Source organism: Mandrillus leucophaeus, unplaced genomic scaffold (assembly GCF_000951045.1).
Source record: "Mandrillus leucophaeus isolate KB7577 unplaced genomic scaffold, Mleu.le_1.0 Scaffold211, whole genome shotgun sequence".
Taxonomy (NCBI): domain Eukaryota; kingdom Metazoa; phylum Chordata; class Mammalia; order Primates; family Cercopithecidae; genus Mandrillus; species Mandrillus leucophaeus.
Genome location: NW_012102155.1, coordinates 3,757,043 through 3,779,806, shown reverse-complemented (window position 1 = coordinate 3,779,806; position 22,764 = coordinate 3,757,043). Strand labels below are relative to the sequence as shown.

The 22,764-nt window shown below is 35.7% G+C and overlaps 1 protein-coding gene across 1 annotated transcript in view; it reads right to left on the bottom strand.

Moving 5' to 3' along the window:
* Positions 1-21,951, bottom strand: part of PIK3CA (phosphatidylinositol-4,5-bisphosphate 3-kinase, catalytic subunit alpha) — an 87,958-nt gene extending 66,007 nt beyond the window's left edge. The window contains exon 1 of the mRNA XM_011980373.1: positions 21,760-21,951. The gene's annotated coding sequence lies outside the window, so the exon portion shown is untranslated. The remainder of the gene's footprint in view (positions 1-21,759) is intronic.
* Between the last annotated feature and the right edge of the window lie 813 nt (positions 21,952-22,764).

Below are 22,764 nucleotides of genomic sequence, written 5' to 3'. Positions count from 1 at the left end.
GGGTTTCACCGTGTTAACCAGGATGGTCTCGATCTCCTGACCTCGTGATCCGCCCGTCTCGCCTCCTAAAGTGCTGGGATTACAGGCTTGAGCCACCGCGCCCGGCCTCTTTTCTAGCTTCTTAAGGTAGCAGCTTAGATAATTGATTTTATGCCTTTCTTCCTTTCTGGCATAAGCATTTAAAGCCAAACATTTCTTTCTTAGCACTGCTTGAGAGCTACATACCAAATATTTTCTTATATTTTGTGTTCATTTTCACTCAGTTAAAAATATTTTCTATTTTACCCAGTGAATTATTTTTTCACCCATGGGTTACTCAGAAATGTATTCATTTCCACATATTTGGGGATTTTCCTTATTTCTTTCCATTTTCCTTATTTCTCTCCATGATTTTTAATTCCTTTGTAGTTGCAAAACATATCATATAATTTCAGTTCTTTCATATTTATTAAAACATTTCATTTTTGTGGGCTAGTATACTATTCACCCTGGCTAAGGTTTCCAATGCACTTGAGAATAATGTGTTTTCTACTGTTGTTGGGTATTCTGCAGATGTCAATTAGATGGAGTTGGCTGATTGCTTTATTCATGTCTTCTGTATCCTGTTTTCTGTTTACTTATTCTATCAACTGTTGAGAGAAGAGTATTAAAATCTCCAACTCTTCTAAATACTGAATTGCCTATTTCATCTCTCAGTTCTATCAATCTTTGTTTCATGGATTTTGTGCCTCTCTTAAGTGCATATACATTTAGAATTTTTATATTTTCCCGCCATATTTGTCACTTCATAATTTTGAAATGTTCCTCTTTATCTCTAATAATACTCCTTTTCTTACAATCTATTTTGGCTGACATTAACACAGTTACTCCAGTATTTTGATGCCTGTTTTCTGAGGAAGGAAATCATCTAACCTCCTCACACTGTCATTACTGGAAGATACACTTATTTTGATGATAGAAATTAAATAAAAATTTAAAAAGGTAATGTAATTACAGGTTCAGAAGATATTTAAAATGAAAGCATGTTTACCACAATTTTATACTAATACAATTAAAAATCTGGGTTAAAAAGTATATATGAACGAATGTGTACCCTCCAATGTTCCCCCTACTCCAGAATTCACTCCATTACCAACATTGGCTTCACTTGGGGAAGAATGTGAGCCAGTGGTCAGGAGAAACTGATACAGGAAATTAAAATGTGCAAATATGTCCTCTCCTTTATATTTTTTCTTTTCCTTATAAAAGCAAGACAAAAAAAATAGCTATTGTTTCTTGAATTATTCGTAATATGAATGACAATGCGAGTCTTTTATTATTAAGCCTGACTGAAGCTTCTGCTTTGGTATATCTATTACTTAATTAGTCAAAGAATAGCTTTCTATTCCTATTTTACTAAGGTCGTGTGTATGTGTGTGTGTGCGCGCGCGCACACACACGTCTGTGCTGGAGAAAAGAAGAGGGAGGAAGGAAGGGAGGGAGGGAAGGAGAGAGAATTAATGTCTGTTATGGATTTCCTAAGATTAAAATGACCCTTGTATTTCTAGAATAAATGCCATTTGGCTATGGTGTGTGTGTGTGTTTTAACAAACGACTGAATCTGCTAATTATTTTAAGATAACTAATACTTTAAGTGAGATTGGCTTGTAGTTTTCTTTTTGTATGTGTGTAATGTCTATGTCCACCTCTAAAACAGAGTAAGAAGTGTTATAATAGCTCTTAATATACTGAATGTTTGAAAGAAGAGTAATGAGAAGGGGCTCATTTAAGTAGGTATTAAATCCTTAGTTATAAAAATAGAATAGTATTGGCCCATGCAGATCCAGAGAACAGAAGTGAGTTCAGAAGCAAACTTAAGTACAATAGTTGCTGCAATTTTGTATAGAGAAAAACCCCAGAACCTTTAATTAGGACAGATTATTTAATAGATGGTCCTGGTAGAATTGATTAGTCATGTGAACAGAAAAAAAAAATGAATTTTTACTGCTTTAAAATAAACGAAGAAAACTTTAAAATGCTCCCAAGTAACACAAAAGATTGAAGAAATGGAAAAACATTCCACATTCTTGGATAGGAAGACAATCAATTCACAAAGATGTCAATTCTTCCTTAGATAATCTATACATCTGATGTAATCCCAATAAAATAACAATAGGATTTTTGTGTCTGTGTGTAGAATTAAGCATGCTGATTCTAATGTTAAAAAAAAAAAAAAAATTGCAGGAGACCAGAAAAATTAGGGGAGGGGAGAAGGTAGGGGGAGAGAAAGGTCTAGCCCTACTGGATAGGTCACTTCAAAGAGGGCTTGTGGGGCTGTGAAACCAAGAGGTAGGTCTTAACAGTATAACCAAAGACTGAAGTTCTCTATAGGATGCCATAGCACTTAATGGTGCTATGTTTTCCTCAGGAGATATGACTCAGCCACTCATAAACATAACACGATAGTCCATGATTGTTGACGTGGGAAAGTAAATACATGTCTCAAAAGTTTGACCAAACTTTCTCTTCTCTGGAAAAAAAGATTATGAAACTAAAATAATCACAATGGTAAGATATGGCTCATGAACAGTCAGAAAAAAAAAAAAAAAGAAAAAAGAAAAAGAAAAAACAAACCCAGAAATTAAAAAAAAAAGACACAGAATGTGTTACATGATAAAGGTATCATTTCAAATCAATAGGGAAGAGACCAGCTGGAAATGGCTAGACATTTGGGAAAAAAGAGTGGGTTTTCAATTTATACCTTACATTAAAATGAATCTTATTAGAATAACAAACACAATGTAAAAATATAACCGTAAGGGTATAAAATTTCACCTATATTTGCAAAATTTTAAAAAATGCTAGAACATAGAGCAAAAAGATACACATAATGAAACAAGGGTGAAAAAGATATACAATAAATCAAAGAGGTTCAACAACTTAATACTTCCTTATTCCACAAGTTCTGAAGTAAGAGAAAAATGGAAGAAAGGAAATTAAAGATACAAAAGAAAAACATTTGAGAGCTGGAGAGACTTACACGTTCAGATTAAAAGGGACCAGTGGACAGAATAAATGTAAAAAACTATACTAGACAATAAAAGATATAGATAAAAGCTTAAAAGCTTTCAGAGAGAAAAACAAGCAGTCTGCAAGAGAAAAATTATCTGACTGGAAATGCTATTCTCATCAATAACAAATAAAAAACAATGCAGTAATTAAAATGCTGGAAAATAATTTGACCAGGAATTCTATACTCAGCAAACTATCATGTGTAAAGACAAAATAAAGGTATTTTCAGACCATTAGGTATCCAAAGTTTTACTTCCCCTGAACCAATTCTAAGGCACTTAATTGACTAATTACTCTAGCCAACCAAAGGTGGAGGTCAAGAAAGAGGAAGAGACCACATGCTAGAAATGGTGGAACTGAACCAGTGGTCAAATAACGTAAGCAAATCATTAAGAAAAAGTAGTGCTGAGATAAACTTTAATCACAGAAAGTAATATGCCCAAACTTGAAGATGAAATCTGAATTCCAAAGTAAAAAGTTTTCAGGAAAAACAATCCAACAGGTTTGAAGCAGCAGATGAAGAACTGAGAAGTCCAGCAGCATTAATGGCAGGTTGAATGCCGTTTCTATGGTTTCAACAATAGAAAAAAGAAAAGTAATTGGAAACTTTAGGGGAAAACAAAAAATGTATAACATCATGCTTAAAATGAAGCAAAAGAGCACAATCTTGGGCAGTATGTGGAATATGTGAAAAGACAAACCATATGATCTGAATGCAAAGAATGTTCATTGCGTGGTTCATGATGTTGGACACAGATTTAGAAAAAGAAATCCAACCGTAGTACTCTACTTGGTTGTAAAATGAAACATTTTTATATGATATTAATGTAAATACTACTAGGTTCAACTATTAAAATCTATCTATAGTTAAAACATAGGAGGATTTAAATATGGTTATAGAACAGAATACAAATGTTATCAATACTTGACAATATAAAAAGTAATTATATGTAACATTTTGTGGAAGGGTGGGAAAGACTTGACAGGAAGAATGGGACACTTATCACTGTCTAACATAGTGAGGAATCAGGAATACCACTGAAAGTTGATGTCGTAAAAAATGAAGATATGAGTATCTTAAAAGTAGAAAGACAGTAACAAAAGCTAAAGAAATGAGTGAAAGGATAGTGATATGCTGATTAAACATAGTAACAAAATTAAGAAACAGTATCAGAAACTTTCAAAAGTGAAATTAGAATGTTCAAATTTAATAATCTTCAAGTCCAGTAGCTATTAATAGAGGCAATTCTTCCATTCCTCAAATGCTCCAATTATTTACTAAGGTATGTATATATTTCAGCTTAATACTGGGGAGGGTTATTGTAGATATTAGCTTTTTATAAAAATATTCTGAGGCACTGAAGAACTCTTTTTGGAAATCCTATAAGATTTAACAGCTTTTCAAGTGTTTAATGTATTTCAAAGTGTGGTGCCCTAATTTCCATTTTCTTGGTTTCAGTTCCAGAAATATTGGCAGAAAAAGTAAAAAGCTGACAGCTGGGTATAAGATATTACAAGACAACTCTAATTATCTAAAATGTTTCTTTTAAAAGAACAGTTGCTACTAAATATTTCATTGCTAACATTTGGTTTAAACCGTGGCTAGATGTATCCTATGGCATACTGGATCTGAATTTTGCAGCTGGTCGTTGATTTCCATCAACACCTTAAGAGTGAAGTCTACAGTAAGGCTAAACATATCTAAACTTTGGAAAGTGAGCTTTCAAAACTACAGTGGAAACCCATTTGAATACTGCCTTAATTGTTGCAGAATAAAATGTTTCTTATATAAATATCAGCTCATTTGATTAAACAAATATTTGTAGACATCCCATGAGGCACTATAACACTCTTTCTGCGAGAGGAATAAATAAGCATTACAAAGCAGAATAAAGGTTAGATGTGAAAGTGAGAGACAAATGGCTTAATATCCAGCAATCTGTTCATACCCTAGGGAAATAGGCATTATTTTATTTTTATAGTGTGAATATGATGTAAAAGTTTATTAAAACATTTTTGCCCATAACATGATAAAACATAAATATGTGAGCTGTATGGGTAGAAAATGGAGGTGGTAATTTAAACGAACACGGGGGCCGTATGGGTAGAAAATGGAAGGGGTAATTTTACAGTTTATTCTCTATCTTTTCTGTAAAGACCAAAACCAGAAAAGAAGCCAGATTTCTTACGTGTAAGTCTTGAGCCTACACTTACAAGCTAGGTAACTATATGCAAATACTAATTTCTCAAGACATCATTTTCCTCACTGAAAATGGGACTAATTACTCCTTGCCTTCTTTATTGGATTGTTAATGATTTGACAAATATTTAGTATGCAATTATTTTGTGCCAGGCTTTTACTATAAGATAAATAAAAGATCTAAAATATGGCATCCCTGACCTCAAGAGGCTTACAGTCTAGTGAGGAAGGTATGAAAATAAGCGTAATTTAGTATATGTGTGTTGTAATAAATAGAGGCTATGGAAATACAGAAGAGGGAGAGATAGACTCTGTCTAGGAGAGTGAGTCTGGGAGTACTTTACGCAGATTATATATAAACTGAAGACAGTGTACCAAGATCAACATGTTACCGGGTAGGAGAAGCCATAGCAAAAAAGGCTGTAAACCACAGAACAGCATGAGCACAAGAACAGGAGTCCACAACGACCTAGGTGAGCGTGTAGCAGTTCAGAGTGACTAGACTGTAAGGTGTCCATGAGAAAAAAATGTAGAAAACGAGCACAGAAAAGAAGGCTGATGTCAAATTGTGAGAATTACAGTAAATAAGACTGCATGTTTTCCCAAGGTCTGTTCTTCAACATCTTGTCCTGGGATCATATGCGTAAGGATCATGAGAGGGAAGGCTTATTAAAATTCAGGTTCCAGGCTCAGCACAGTGGCTCATGCCTGCAATCCTAACGCTATGGGAGGTGGAGGTGGGAGAACTACTTGAGCCCGGGAGTTCAAGGCTGCAGTGAGTTATGATCAGCCACTGCACTCCAGCCTGGGTGACAGAGTGAGACTCCGTTTCAAAAAATAAAAATAAAAATAAAATTCGGGTTCCTAGTACTATGGATCTACCGAACCAGAATTTCTAGGGTCAGGATAATTTGCATATTATCAAGTCTGCTAAGTGATCTTATACAACCCAAGTTTGACAAGCATCAATATAGGTCATAAAAACTGCTAAGCTTTAAGCATATCAATTTCATATTTTAGGGTGATTATCTTAATAGCAGTGTGAAAACAGTGTTAATCTCCCCCCAATCTCTTCCATACAACCTATTTATAAGAGCACACACACAAAATTCTGCTATTTACCTGATAATTTTTGCAGCAGTGTGGTAAGTAAAAGAGGAGAGTAGAAAAGTAGGACAGGTAGTGATAGTAAAGTGAAATGGGAAAGGAATAAACTAAGGCAGTGATGATGAGAAAAGATGGGGCTAAAATCCAGGGACAATTCTAAGAAAGAATACCTAAGATTTGGTAATCAGTTGAATTTGGCAGGTCAGAAGGGATAGAATCAAGGTTAGCAGAAATTTCTTTTTTTTTTTTTTTTCGCTCTTGTTGCCCAGGCTGGAGTACAATGGTGCGATCTTGACTCATTGCAACCTCCGCCTCCCAGGTTTAAGCGATTCTTCTGCCTCAGCCTTCTGAGTAGCTGGGATTACAGGTATGCACCACCACGCCTGGCTAATTTTATGTTTTTAGTAGAGATGGGGTTTTGCCATGTTGGTCAGGCTGGTCTTGAACTCCTGACCTCAGGTTATCCACCTGCCTTGGCCTCCCAAAATGCTGGGATTACAGGTATGAGCCACCACGCCCGGCCGGTGAGCACAAATTTCTAACTTAGGTAAGTAATGATGTTATTAAATTAGAACAGAAAAGGACTGCATAAAATAGAGATGTGAAAACATTCTTAAAACAAAATCTAATTGTAAGGTATTAATCAGTTTCCTTTCTAGAGTGCTTCCCACACTTTTCATTTTCTTAACTTGGATGGCAATTATATTCATATTTCTTTCAATGTAAATGTAACCCATGTTTATTATAGAAATTTATTCACTTAAGCACTGACTGAAATGTCTATTATGGGCCTGGGACTGTGCTCTGTAAGTATTGGAAACACAGTGGTGCACAGATGAATGATGAAATCAAAAGAAAGTGTACCTCAGACACCATATTACCACATTTTATGTATTCTCTTACAGCTTTTTTGTCTGGATATTTTTGGTTTATTTGTTTTCTATAGTTTTGTATACTTGTACTCACATAATACATATAATATTGTATCTTTTTTCACTACAAAAACATTTCTGCAAATTATTGTAAACTCTTCATAAACATTTTCTATGACAAGCTATTTCCATGGGAGATGTAAAAGTTTACTTGTTAAATATATAAGCTGTTGTAATTATATCTAATGCTGCAAAGAGAATTATTGGGTTAAATGGTATGTTGACTTTAAAGGCATGCAAATTGTTCACATGCTTTCCAAAAGGGTTAAACCAATTTAGACTGCCAGTGGAAATAAACGGACAAGCACATTTGATGGCACCCTCACCAGCAAAAACATCATTAGAAAAATACTTTTGCTAACTCAAAAAGTTAAAAAAAAAAAAAAAAATCAATCACTACATCTTAAAATTTCACTTCTTCAATTACCTGTCAGGGAAAAACATTTCCCTTATGCTTGTATCTGCATTTCCTCTTTAGTAAATGAGCCCAACTTCTCAAATTCTTTGCTCATTCATCCATATAGGTCATGGTGCTTTTGAAAGTACTTGTAGTAAAAATTTAAAGACAGACATCTATTGAGTTTTTGCAGAACTCTAATTCTGGTACGTACATCTTTTAATTTGTTCACTTGTATGGGGGTTACAGGGAAAGGAGGTGAGAGAGTTTTTTTATGTTTTTTTTTTTTAAGATAGGGAGTCTTGCTAGCAGGCTGAATTTGAACTCCTGGGCTCAAGCAGTCTTCCTGCCTCAGTCTCCTGAGTAGCTTGGACTAGTGGGGCACTTCGCCATGCCCCAATATTTTATTTGAGGGTCAAACGAATGATCTTTCCCCTTTTGAGTACTTACAATTCTTGGAAGCTTTGGAAGGTATTTCCCCATTCACATAAACATCTTTTTAAAATGACACTAGGCATAAGAATACTCTTTCTCAATTTACTCTTCAACTTACCTAGACTTTATTTTGGTATGTAAGATGAAATAAAGATTCAAATGTCTATTTTCCTAAGTATTTAATACTCTCAAAAACATTAATACTAAGTCTTCCTTTTTCTCCTAATTTCTGATGACTTCTTTATCATATTTAGAGTGTTTCTGGGATCTCTATTGCCTTTTACCAATTTACCATCAATGCGTATGCCAGTTTTCAACTCTTTCATTTACTCTAATTGTACTGTATATTTTGATAGCTAATAAGCCACAGGGTTAGCCCTCTGTCCTTCATTTTCCACTCAAAACATACCTCACTTTTATCTGTTTATAGTTTCTCAGACAAAATTAAAAATTACCTTGCTAATTTCTCAAACACATATTTTTTTTTTTAAAGAAGAGAATTAGGCTAAACCTGTAATTTAATGAGAAAAACGGGTATCTGTAATTGTTGGACTTCCCATTCAGGAACATGATATTCCTTTCCCTGTACCCTCCAACATCCCAGTAGAGTTTTAGGTTTCTTCACATTGGCTCATTTATAATTTTATATTTTCTGTTACTGTTCTAAATGGTTTTCTGTTTTCTAAACAATTACTGCTATTATAAGGAAGAACTATTGATTTTTAAATATTTGCCTTACATCTGTTTACTCTATAATTCTTATTCATTCTAATAATTTTTCAGTTGCTCTTGGTTTTCCTAGGAATGAAATACTATCATACTAGGCTGGGTATGATATTATGTCTAACTTAGGCATGTAATCCCAACACTTTGGGAGGCTGCGGTAGGCAGACTGCTTGAGCCCAGGAGTTCAAGACCAGCCTTGGCAACATGCGAAACCCTGCCTCTACCAAAAATACGACAAATTAGATGGGTGCGGCAGAGTGTGACTCTACAACATGTGTTTAGATAATGTGTTTATCTACAAGTAGAAATTATCCTTAAAATGCAAAGATGGCTTAATATGGCCACAAGAAACTATCATTCGCATGTGTATTCTCTTTGATACGTGTGTACGTATACACAAATTCACACTGTTTTAAATACATGTATTATATATATTGCATATATAACTTTATGTTTTAGATTTCTGTATATTTCATACAGAGATAAAATGTATATTTCTGTAAAGGTGATATATAAAAACTATATACATTGTACTTTAAGAGTAATTAAAGAGATTTTTCAAGGAAAACCTTGACCGTACAATCACAAGGTATGTTTGTGTTGTTTACCATTATATACCCAGGGTCTACCACACTGTCAATTATAGGGTATACTGAATAAACAGGAAATAATGTTTAATCACTCAGCTACTTTTTTAAAAAATATAAATACACATATAGTGATATTTTCTCAGTCCAAATTCTGAAGGCGCTTTTGAAAAATCTGTTTCATTCCCCAGATGAATTACTTAAGTCATATTAGAACAATATGGAAATTGAATATTTGGAATTACAACGATCTCACAACATCTGGAATTTCTGTTATTTCTTTATTATTATTACTTTTTGAGACAGTCTCATTCTGTCACCCAGGCTGGAGTGCAGTGGCATGATCTCAGCTCACTGCAACCTCCAACTCCTGGGTTCAAGCGATCCTCCTGCCTAAGCCTCCTGACAGCTGGGATTACAGGTACACGCCACCATGCCCAGCTAATTTTTTGTATTTTTAGTAGAGACGGGGTTTTGCCATGTTGGCCAGGGTGGTCTCGAACTCCTGATCTCAAGTGATCCACCCGCCTCGGCCTCCCAAAGTGCTGGGATCACAGGCGTGGCATGGCCCAGCACTTCCTGTTATTTATGTTTCTTTCTCCTATCTCTTCTGTTGTATGTCTATGGATGTGCTAAAGGAAATTCAATGATACTAGGCAGAATTTACTTTATAAAAATACTGAGCAGGTTTCTGTTACCCCCTTTGCCTAGAGAGAAGAAGACAGAAAATGTAAATAAGGTGACAAATCTATGTGTTACTTTCACCTCCTTATGGAATAATCACTCGCTTTGTGCAAACACTCAATTTTTGTCCTACCTGCTCTGTGTGGAGAAGCAGCACTTCCCTCCAGGCCTTGTAATGAGAAGTGTACCCTGAGCCTCCTGTGCCATTCTTGTTAGCTGGACAGAAGACATTGCTACTGGGCCAAGACTTGATCTCTCTTACACCGGGGAAGAAGAGAAGGTCTGATGCAATGAAATGGGACATTTGCTTATAATTCTAGATCAGAACCAGAATAGTAATTTGCCTACTAACTATGTAACATTGAACAAACCACTGGTTTGTGAGCCTGAAAAGTTGGTACTAAACAGCTAGTAACTGAAAGAGATATTTCTGGGGTGCCATGTTCTAGAAAGGAGCATGTGCAAATAAACATAGTCTGAGATTGTACAGAATTGACATTTTTCTTGAAAAATCTCAAGTCATCCATAAAGTACAATGTATGTGGTTTTTGTATACCACATTGTACAAAATTGTGTTTTGCACAAAGATATAATGCACATACAGCAATCTAGAACAATAAAACTATATATCTGATATATAAAATATGCGTAGAATTTAAAAGGGTGTAGGCTTACATGTGGGGTGCACACGTGTGTATATCAAAGAGACTACATGACAGTCTCTTGTTGCCACATCTGCAGGCCACACTGGAGACCTATACAATTGCTCAGCAAGCCCAAACAGCAGTTTCTCTTCCAGCACAGGATCAAACTGCTGTTTCTTTGGCTGGGCACTACAGGCTGGATATTAGAGGCCATGTTGTACGAACATTACATGTCTGAATAACAGCATCACACTCAACACAGCAAAATGTACATACCTAGACCTAGGCACTGAGACCAACTGAAGGGACGGCAAATTCTTATCTTTAAGCACCTATCTACTTTGAAGCAAAAGCTCAGTAGTGAGATGTGATTTGTAATATTTACATTAGTTACATGCTGCATAATAATGTTTTGGTCAACTATGGACTACATATACAACAGTGATCCCGTAAGATTAATGGAGCTGAAAAACCTCTCATCATTTAGTGACGTCATAGCTGTAGTAACATTGTAGCGCAATTACTTTACTTTTTAAAAAATCTAGTGTAGCCTAAGGGTGCAGTGTTCATCAAGTTTACAGTAGTGTGTAGTAATGTCCTGGGCCTTCACATTCACTCACCACTCTCTCACCAACTCACCCAGAGTAACTTCTAGTTCTGCAAGCTTCACTTACGGTAAGTGCTTTATACATGCATACCATTTTTTAAATCTTTCACACCATATTTTACTGTACCTTGTCTATGTTTAGATATGTTTATACACACAAATACCATTGTGTTACATTTGCCTATGGTATTCTGTATAGTAATAAGCTGTACTGGTTTGTAGCCCAGGAGTACTAGGCTGTACCAGACAGCCTAGGTGTTTAGTAAGTTATACCATCTACGTTTGTGTCAGCACACTCTGTGGTATTTGCACAATGATGAAATTATCTAATGATGCATTTCTCACAACATATTGCCACTGTAAAGCTACACATGACTGTATTATTTTTGTCACGTTTTTATGTTTGACTGAGTAGGTACAGTTGATTTCACGTAAAATAAATGAGATTCCACTGTACTAATTAGATGTGAGACTTCATTTTCCCAATCTTGGAAATGAAGTGATTACATGTGTATCAAGGTGTTATTGTGAGGAATAAGGGAGGCAGCATATACGAAGTCCATAATGTTCCCCCTCCTCAGATTTATATTAAAGTTGGGGTTTGTGGGAATTCAAAATATATACATTTGTATGTACACATAGAAAAATCAAGAAAACTAATTCCATGGGTTTCAACTATAACTCTTTGTGATGTCATTTAATAATAAGTAATAAATTTTTAACTTCAATGCCTAAATCAGCCATAATCCCATACTATGGAAACAAACTCTTGGTCAGCACCAGGGCAATCCAATGTCATGTTATTTTTTCATTGTACGTATCACCCCCTAAAACAGACAAAATTACATGCAGTTTTACATGTACAAAAAAGTTTGGAAGCATGCTTAATAAAAATCATTCTTCAAAGCACACAACAATGAAAACAATTACAACAAAAATCGCAGATAATTTCTAAAGAAACCTCCATATATTAAAAACAACAACATATGTAGTATTTAAAGTGTGTAGATTTTACTATTATCCTGGTATATGAGAAATACAGACCATGAAATCATCAACTTTAGAAAAATAAGTTACCTTGCATGACCATCAAGAGCAGTCTAGCCAAAACTGCTAAAAAGCAAGAAGAAAACATAAACATATACACATTTTCCATAAACTTAAATATGAGCGAATAGTCTCATTTACATAAAGTAAACAGTACTAAAACCAGGTAGACAATACCACAGAAACTTGTATCAGTGGCATCACATAGCTATTTGGTAATTAAAGGCAAAGACTTAGAGATTGAACTTACGGAAATAATTAAAACACATGGTTGCTTTCCTTATTTTTACGTAAATGACTTGTAAAGTTTACACATGTCCATTGAGTGTCCTAGGTAACAAACAGAATGATACACAAAAGAGTTAAATATTATATTCAATAAAGACTTCATAGCAAGTAGAATGGACAAACAAGATACAAGCAGCTTGAAAACAGGACGCGAGATTTCTTTAAAAGCTTTGTAATATAAGGACTATGTGACAATATGACACAACTCTTGTCTTTAGTGCATGAAAAAAAGATGAGAAAAAAAGACAAGACAGGGAAAGGAAATATCCAGCAGCACAAAACAAATACTGCTTCAATGGTAGGGTGCTATTAAGGTAAGTGCTGGGAATTCGAAGATTCCAGGAATGGACAGGGAAAATCAATCCACGGGAAGCACAGACTAGATGTGAAAAATGTACATTCATTTACTTAATTCCTTCTGTCCATTAATTCCTCATCCTATTAAACTAAATATCCATCTGCTAACTTCCCTTAGGATTAGGTATGAAATAGCATTCAGATTCCTAGAGCTAGAATGAAATTTTGTTAAGTTTTAACAAATAAAAAGCAAGCAGTATTGTAAAGAACTGAAAACTACTCTACACTTGTTTGAAGGCAAACTTAACTGTCCACTATCCAGAAATTGGATCCACTAGCAAATTCTTGGAAGGGACAGATTCAATTCACTTCATGTTAAAGCCCCCAAATAAATGGAAAAATATAACATGGTTCTTACTCTCAAGGAGTTCACAGATACTTAATGAGTGCTTACTATGTACGAGGCACTTTACTAAATGCTTTCAAGTATTATTTATTTATCCTCATTACAATATTGTGATGTAGGTAGTTATTACCCCTCATTTACAAATGAAGAAATATGTATTACCCGAAGAATATTTAACGGGTTAAATAACTTGCCCAAAGTTACAAAACTAGTAATCTCAATAGTCTGCCTCCAGAGAACATGCTCTTAACCATTATGAGACATATTTAGGAAAAGGCAAGGAATATTAAAGAAGTCTACTACACCGACCATATTTTGTGGATTTTCTAAGACTATCCTGACTGCAAATATCCTGTCCCATTGTTAGATTACGTACCTCAATTTTGATTGGTAAAAAATTAGTTTTAGAGTAAACGAACATATATGTCTGATATTTATACCAAACAAACAAACAAACAAGACCATAGCAAGATACATTTAGCTGTGCTTTAGCAGTTACACACTGGTAGATTTACTCAAAATGATTTTGAAGAAATCTGGAGTCTCATAATATCACTAAGAAATCTGAAAGCTGGTCATTTCTGGTGAAGAAAAAAAACCAAGTCTCTACACTGTAAAATTACTAATATTTTAAACTGTTTTGAGCTTTACTACTACTGTTATTATCAAGACAAGTATAGAAACTGCTTTGAAAAAGTCATGTTCAACTTTTACAATTGGTATATACTTAGAAAAAAGAATACAAATTTCACTTTCATAAATACCATAAGATGCTGCCTATCATGGTCTCAACTGCAAATAATAGTAGCCATTAGATTTTAAGAAAAGCTTCATAAGGCACATAACTTTAAAATGACATTACTATGCATTGATATTGATACGTATAAAAGTTAGGGTTCCAAAATATAATTATTTCCTTTCCCTGCTGTCATGTATGGTTTCATTTCAGATTGGAGTTTATAAGTAGTGTCTAATTTCAATATTTTTTCCACAAATTTTCCCATTAATGCTGCTTTGAATTTGATAATATACTCCATAAATCTATATTCACAAAATAGCGGCTGACTTAGCAAAAAATTCCAAGGATGTTTAGCTTGCCAAAGACGTTAACCTCCTAAGAGAAAAATACAGTTCAGTCACTGTGGGGCTAAAGGCGGTCAGTAGTTTTGAAATACAATAATACTTTCAGGTCTAGACCTGCCATAAGTCCATCATGAAAAAGAACTTGGAAAAGCAAGAACTCTCAAAAAAAAGCAAGCCGCAGAAATATGCTTAGCTTGTTGAAAAATGAGTACATCCTCAAAATAACTCTAAATAAGATCTCATTACCTGAGCAGTGTGCTGGTTAAAAAATATTCAAAAGTTGAAGGTAATTTGAATATTAACAGAAACAATAAGTCAACAGCATAAACATCACTGCTTTCTGATCACAAACAATGATTTCTGTCATCTTTCCACATACTTGTCTAGACAACTGAGGACAGACCTAGAAAAAAGAGGCTTACCATGCCTACAGATTTATGTTTCTAAGATTAGAACGCACTTTCTGAAAACCATCTAGAGGGATGAGTTACCAAGGGAAATTATGGAACATACTTTCCTAGAAGTCTTTAACAAGTAAGGATGCTGGCCAGTGGCTATTAAGGGTGCTGTGACAAGTCTGCTGGCCTTTATAACCCTAGCAACTGGTGTGCAGTAGATGACCTACTCTCAATGTCTGGCAGTCATTTAATTGCTCCCAGTGCCAGTAACCAAAATGACCACACCTGTAGAAATTTATTCTCCAAAGTCACTAATGGTTTCAAGAAAGGGGGAAAAAATCCTTCCACTCCATTCTTTTCCAATGGCAGCTTTTCTCTGCCACAGAATTTCACACAAGGGCCTTTAAAATATGTGCAAATTTATAAACAGGCAGACAAAATGATCTTAGCTTCTGAAAACACAACAAACTGAGATAGACTGTCTTCCCTCTAGGGAGTGATTTACTTACTCTTCCCTGAAATAAAAAATAGACTTTAACATACTAGGAATCTCAGCATTTGGGAGTTGTAAAGAACCTTAGAAATCTTGCAGGTGAAGAAATAGGCTCTGAAAGGCCAAGATCTTAGGCCAAACAGCTAGTTAATAGATGAATGGAGAAACCATGTTTTCTGATTCGTGATCGAATTTTTTTTTCACCACAGCACACAGACTCTCTGTAACCTAACAATCTTTGCCGAAATGTCTCCACATATCAATAGAAATAGACAACTAATTAATAACTTATAGAAAAGTGTTTCTTATATACAGTTTTCCCTTGGTATCTATGGGAAATTGGAGATTGGGTCTAGGACCCCTGTGGATACCAAAATCCATAGATGTTCAAGTCCCTTATATAAAACAGGGTAGTTGTTGCATATAACCTACTCCTGTGTATTTTAAATCATCTCTAGATTACTTATAATACCTAATACAATGTAAATGTTATATAAATAGTTGTACTGTTTTGTTTGGAAATAATGACCAAAAAAATCTGTATATGTTTAGTACAGAAATAACTATCCTTTTTTTCCTAATATTTTCAATCCGTGGTAAGTGGAACCCACAGAGGCAAAACCCACAAATACAAAGGGCCAAATCTGTGCTCAATAAATGATCAGCTAAGACTGGCACACAGCAATTTACCTGCTTTTCAGATAAAGCATATGGCTCCTGATAGAAATATAAGAAAGTACTTTTATTTCTAAATATGATTCTGTTTCACAAAGATCAGTGTTTACTGATCACCTACATTGGGGCACTACACTATGTGCTAAGGATACAACAATGAACACAACATGGTGTCTGCCTGTTCAAAAACATATGCCTAAAATCCTCTTCAAAATAGTGCCTTATATTTTTGTTGTACTTATAAGACATATTTGTTCATTGAACCTTGCTAACTCCTGGTGAGTTAGGAGAGTTATGATTAGAGCAAAATGATTCTATCCCTATGCAGTTTTTTTTTTTTTTTCACATCACAACACTAACTTCCTTGGCTTCTATTACACAAATACTTAAAATCTGAAGTGTACCTGACAGGCATAGTCTGTAAGAATTCTTACAGATTTTAAACATCTCTCATTTATTTCAAATGGCAATGCTGGCCATCATACAGACCCCTTGGTAACAATCACAATAATATATGAAAGTTGCTAAAACACAACCTCTTATAAATGAGTAAAATTTAAATTATCAAGCTAACTACCAAAGTGATACATCAGAATTGTCAGGCCAAATATGAAACATTATGCTTCTGTTAAATATAAATTTTAAATAATAATTAGTATGTGTACATTTTTTCCTAGTTTTATGCAACTTGTGATTATTTAAATTATCTCATTAATTATGTTACTTAGCAAGCAACACATTACAATTCCTATTGTATCAATACAGAAAAAGACACAAAAATGTGTTACAATCAGCCCCCCACTATACACATACACAAAGTAGCAGTCTGAAGGGGAATTTAGTCCCTTAGGCCAGTGGTCCTCAACTTCTTGGGCACCAGGGATCAGTTTCGTAGAAGGTAATTTTTCCAGGGACTGGGGAAGTGTGGGGGCAATGGTTTGGGAATGAAACTGTTCCATCTCAGATCATCAGGCATTAGATTCTCATTAGGAGCGGGCAACCTAGATCCCTTGCATGTGCAGTTCACAATAGGGTTCGTACTCCTAGAGAATCTAATGCCGCTGCTGCTCCGACAGGAGGCAGAGCTCAGGCAGCAATGCTGGTCCCATTGCTCACCTCCAGCTGTGCAGCCTGGTCCCTAACAGGCCAGGGACAGGTACTGGGTCTGCTGGCCAGGGGGCTGGGGACCCCTGTTTTAGGCATCTAAACCAGAGCTCTCTAATACATATTAGAAACAGTTTCACTTTAAGAACTATTTGAAGAAAAAGATAGCTCTAAGCCACCACTTTTATTACAAACTTACAAACTTTTTATAGGAGTATTTTAACTTAAAACTCCCTGAACTATATAGGTAGAGAGGGAAAGAAAGAACACCTAAAAAGTCCTTAACCAGAATCAACTGATTCATATAATAAAGAATTAAATGTGAATAAGGTATATAGTGATAAAATATTAGTAGTATATCCAATAGCTGAGTAATCTTTTTGAATGATGGAAATCTCTAGCCTTGAAGCTGAATCCTCAGACTTTAACTATATATTGCCTCATATTTCTCTTTTATATCCTAACGCGTCAGTTTCCCCTATCCACAGTTTTTAATTTTTATTACAGTATTTATTCCAAATAAGTTACTTATAAAATTCAATTACACATAAACTTAAAGGAAAACTCAGGCGAGCAAATTTGATTCATACAAAAATAAGACTGGTAACAAGAAACTTCTGCAGAGCAAATGTTACAGGATGAGTATCCCTTATCTGAAACTCTGGAGACCAGAAATGTTTCAGATTTCAGATTTTGGAATATTTGCATATACATAATGAGATCTATTGGGGACCCACGTCTAAACACAAAATTCATTTATGTTTCACATACACCTCATACACACAGGCTGAAGGTAATTTAATACAATATTTTAAATAACTGTATGCATGAAACAAAGTTTGTGTACCTTGGACCACCAGAAAGCAAAGGTGTCAGGTGTAGAATTTTCCACTAATGGTCACATGTTGGCACTCAAGAAGTTTCAGATTTTGGAGCATATAAAATTTTAGATTTTCAGATTAGGGATGTCCAACCTATATGACATTCTGCATAAGTTTACTTTCAATATTACCAAATAAATAAAAGTGATATATATAACGCTATATTAAATTTTAAAATATGGTTCCTAAGTAGAGAAAAGTATCAACAACTTCAGTCTGCTGATATCTGTAACTGCTAATCTGACATTGAAAACATTATTTGTGCCTATCTTCTGGAATTAGTCCTGACCAGAAGACCAAATTTTCCTATATTTCTTGCATCACCTGAAAATTACTACATAATGATTCCTGATTTAAGGTTTGGTGAACAGAGATTTCACCAAAATCTTTGGATTTTCTTTTATAAATCATTCTTAATTTTAATTTGTTCCCATTTTTTAGAATGATAACGTCTGATGTTACTTATCTTTGGATATAGTGTAAATTCATCAGTTTAGACTCTACCCTCCCCCATATTATCATATATATATATATGAATAGCTTGGCACTTGCTATCCTCTCTTGGTTGAAACTTCCAGGCATAATTATTTCCCAAGCAGGCTGACTAACACCTGAGTGTTTGACAGTGGAATGGGGTTCTGAGAGACTGAAACCAAATGTCACAGCGTTTTTTGGTCCCTAATCACACCTGCAGTGCTAACAGTCAGCAGAGTGGAAAATAGGATTTATTACGTAAACTGTGTCCTTCTGTTATCTCAGATAAGTCCACTCATGAGATCTAACACCTCCTAAGGAGAAAGGAAATGAACATTTATTAACCACCCGATCCAGGTCAAGAACTCTCTTGGATCTACATTATCTCATTTAATTCAACAACTCTATTGAAGAGTAATTACCCCCATTACAGATAAGAAAATCTGTCCAAAGTAATCCTGCTAGTAAGTTGAAGAACTAAGTTTTGAACCATGGTGCCTCAGATTCCAAAGCCAATACTGTTGATGCAGAATTTTAAGGCTAGATCAGTGAGAACCACGTAGAGCATCTAGTACAATCCCTCTATATTATACATGACACCCAAAGAGATTGAGATGTGTCCAAATGTCTGTGGTGAAACAGGGGAAGAATTCAAGTCTCCTTATTTCCAGTGCAGTACCATACATGATAATAATCTTCATTTTTTGTGTGTGTGTGTATCTGTCTGAGGTGGAATGCCACTCTATATATTTTATAACATTTCAACTGTCCCCAAATGAAATTCATATGTGTGGCAATTTCAGGGTTGTACATTTTTAGTGACCAAAAATATTAAATGAAATTGGCAAGAATAAAAACTGGTGCTTATGAATCACTATATGTTTTAAAGAATTCTGTCTCTACTATATTTATTTGTTCAGTCAAGTGCTATAATTTACAGGCTACTATGCTTGGCAATAAAAATACAACTGTACAGTATATAAGATAGGAGTCCCTATCCTCATGGAATTTACAGCCTAATAGAGGATATGGACAAAGAAATAGGCAATTACAATGCAGTGAGGTTAATGCTATGACAGTGGGAGTACAAGATGCTATAGGAACAGGAAGCAGGGACACCTAACCCAGACTAGACTTTTCAAAGGAGGTGATGTGAAAGATCAGTAGGAGTCAACCAGTCAAGGAAGGAGAATGGAGTGTTCAAATGTCTCAGGAAGTACAAACTGTATTTGCACAGGAGAGTGTGAAAAAACCAAGGGAGCTGCAGGAGTAGGGAGGAGAAATAAACCTAGAGAAAGAAGCAAGGACCAAATCATACAGGTCGTTGACAGCCAGGGTTTTACATTCTTTTCTATTAGCATTTCCTGGTGAACTTCAAAACAAACAAAAACACAGATAACTGGGATCTATCTCAGGCCAATTAATCACGATCTCTGGGGATGAGACCAGAGTACTTTTAAAAAGCTCCCTAGATTATTCTAATATGTAGCCAGGATTGAAAACCACTGTTTATGATGTAAAGGAAATTAAATAAAGATATTACTGCAAATATGGGAAATGGAGATCTTCAGTAATTAAGCCTCCTTGAAGAAATAGAACTGATTTCTTCAGTTCTATTAAAAAACAGGCTGGAGATTAGACGCGGCATGATACAGTGAAAGGAGTCGGCAAATGTTGGTTTTGTCAATGAGTCTGTCACCTGCCAACTGACTTCAGATTAGAATACCATTTCTTAGGGATAGTAATACCACTCTGTCTATGGCACTGTTAATATAGCTCAAGGTAAGTAATACTTAAGAAAAACTATTTGATAACTGTGCTAATAAAATGTAAACCATGACATTCTAAGACATATACTTCTAAAGCTGAATAATTTTTAAGATTGTAAATATTTTCACTGCAGACAAAATATTTTATAATGCTTAAAAAACACACTTCATTTAAAGAATCACCCGTCTTGGAATTCAAGATATAAAATAATAAAATAGAGAACTGATCCTTTTAATGCTATTGTACCTGCTCAAGAGATCAAATGGGATTAAATTACCTCTCTTCAAATAAACAGATCAACAGAGCAAGTGTCCTTTAAATGGTAATTGTAACTGTTTAAAAATATTTAGTAAAGGGCACTTAGAAGAAGTGGCACACAAAGTAAACTGGTTTAGAGAAAAAGTTATTACAATCTACTTTATGTTATATATTATTTATAAGTTTAGGGGTTTTTTTGTTTTATTTTTTAAGGGGATACAGATTTGGGATGGAGAGGACTTTATTCTGACAGGAAGGAAGCTCTACTATCAGAAAGGCTGTTCCATGCACAGAGCAAGTAAAGCCACTGCACTTTCACAGTCTCCCTTTTAAATATATCAAGGTCCATGACAATTTACACTTTCATGAAGCCATTTTTCAGTTTAAGTACAATATTTGTATTTAGTGACATCTCCTTAATGCTATAACCAATTTAGTTAAAAGTTTTAACCTTAAATAAAAACACTCTTTTACATTTATAGGTGTTTCATTTTTAATTATTTAAAACTGACAGGAATGTCTTTAAAACTTTACATGCACAATCATACAATATTAATATTCCTTTACTTTGTTATTTCCCCCATGATGCTATTATTACGATATGCTATCACTTTTTATCACCTTTTTTACGATTTTAATAGCAACGTACTCTATTTTGAAAAAGCACAAGAAACTTTTGAAAAAAGTTATGAAGTTTTATTTTGTCCCAAAATGTGAGATGAAAAAACTTAAGCAAAACACCAACACACACACACACACACACACACACACACACACACACACAGAGTCCTTCTCAGATAATTTTGGCTGATGACACTGCAGAACAGTTAATCTGATAATTAAAATTTTCCAGAACATGTGATATTTAGATAGAGATCTATGCTGTCAATCGAGCTTCAGTGCTTTAGTTAAAAGAAAAAAAAAAAAAACTTAAAACCTGAATACACAGACACATTAAATTGTTAAGACTGTAGTTGCTTTGAGAGCAAAGTGTTTGGATTTATCCAAACTAACTTAGCAACACGGTATTTTGAGTATTTTCCAGAAGTCGTCTTAAAACACGCAATCCAGCACATAAATTTTGTACGGTGCAATGTAAGCAAATACTCAGAAAAATTCAATTTCTAAGCAGGATAACATATGACCAATACTGCCCTCAGTGGTTCAAAAGTCGCAGTAGACACGATCCCCTGAGATAACCTGGAATTTACCTGCCCAAGTATTCTAAAGGGTTCTTCCCGGCCACACAAACTACGATTCAAAACATCGCTCCGAAAACCCAGGTCCTGCATGTGCACAAAGGCGCAGTGCTGGAATGAGGAAGCTTCACCAAGATGAAATCACAACTCTAATTCATTAAAGAATATGCAGACTGTTTTCTAGAAAGCCCCTCTTGTTGCGCTCCCTTTACCCTTTATTTAACTATGTAAATAGCCTCAATTATTGACATAAAAAAAATAGCTTTCGATTCCCACGTCTGGTAACATGGTTGGCCACCATCACTATTCGTTTAGCATCCTAAAATAAACCCCTCAAGCCGAGGTCAAAAACACGCCGGCTGAACATCTGGTGTTTACATAGCCCAATTCTGGGCCCTACCCTACCTTTCCGAGCCACTTAGGAGCTATGGAACAGGCATCACATAATACACTTAGTAAAGACACAAGTCACATGAGTCACTGTCTCAGGTCTATGAATGAAAGGTCTAAGCGTTTGTCTCAGCTAAAAGGAAAAAACAACCTCGAAAGGAAGGGTGGGAGGGGGAGCTGGGGAGTGGGGGGAGCGGTATTCCTTCCATACCCCTGCCGGGCGATTTAAACCCAGTAAGAGGCAAACGCAGGGCCGCCAGGCTGGCGGGGCCGGAGTCCTCGGGCGTGACAGCCCCTCCGGAAAAGCTCGCGGTTCCGCGCCCGGGTGCCTTGCGCCGCGGTGCTCGCGGCAGCCCCTCCACCCGCCGGCTGGGTGGGCGTGCAGGGAGCGGGAGACGGAGCCACCGCGGCCGGGGCGGCGGCCCTGGGCGCACTTCCTCAACCTCCAGCCGCCCCGTCCCCAAAACTGGGAGTAGAAGGAAAGGAAGAGTGAGGCGGCAGCCAGAGAGAAAGGAGAGGGAGCGGCGAGCCCTCGCCTCTGCAGCTGGGAGAGGCCAGAGGCAGGCGAGGGAAAGGGAGCGGCGATCGCAGGCGAACTCCGCCGCGGGCCGACGCTGGGAGACGACCAGCC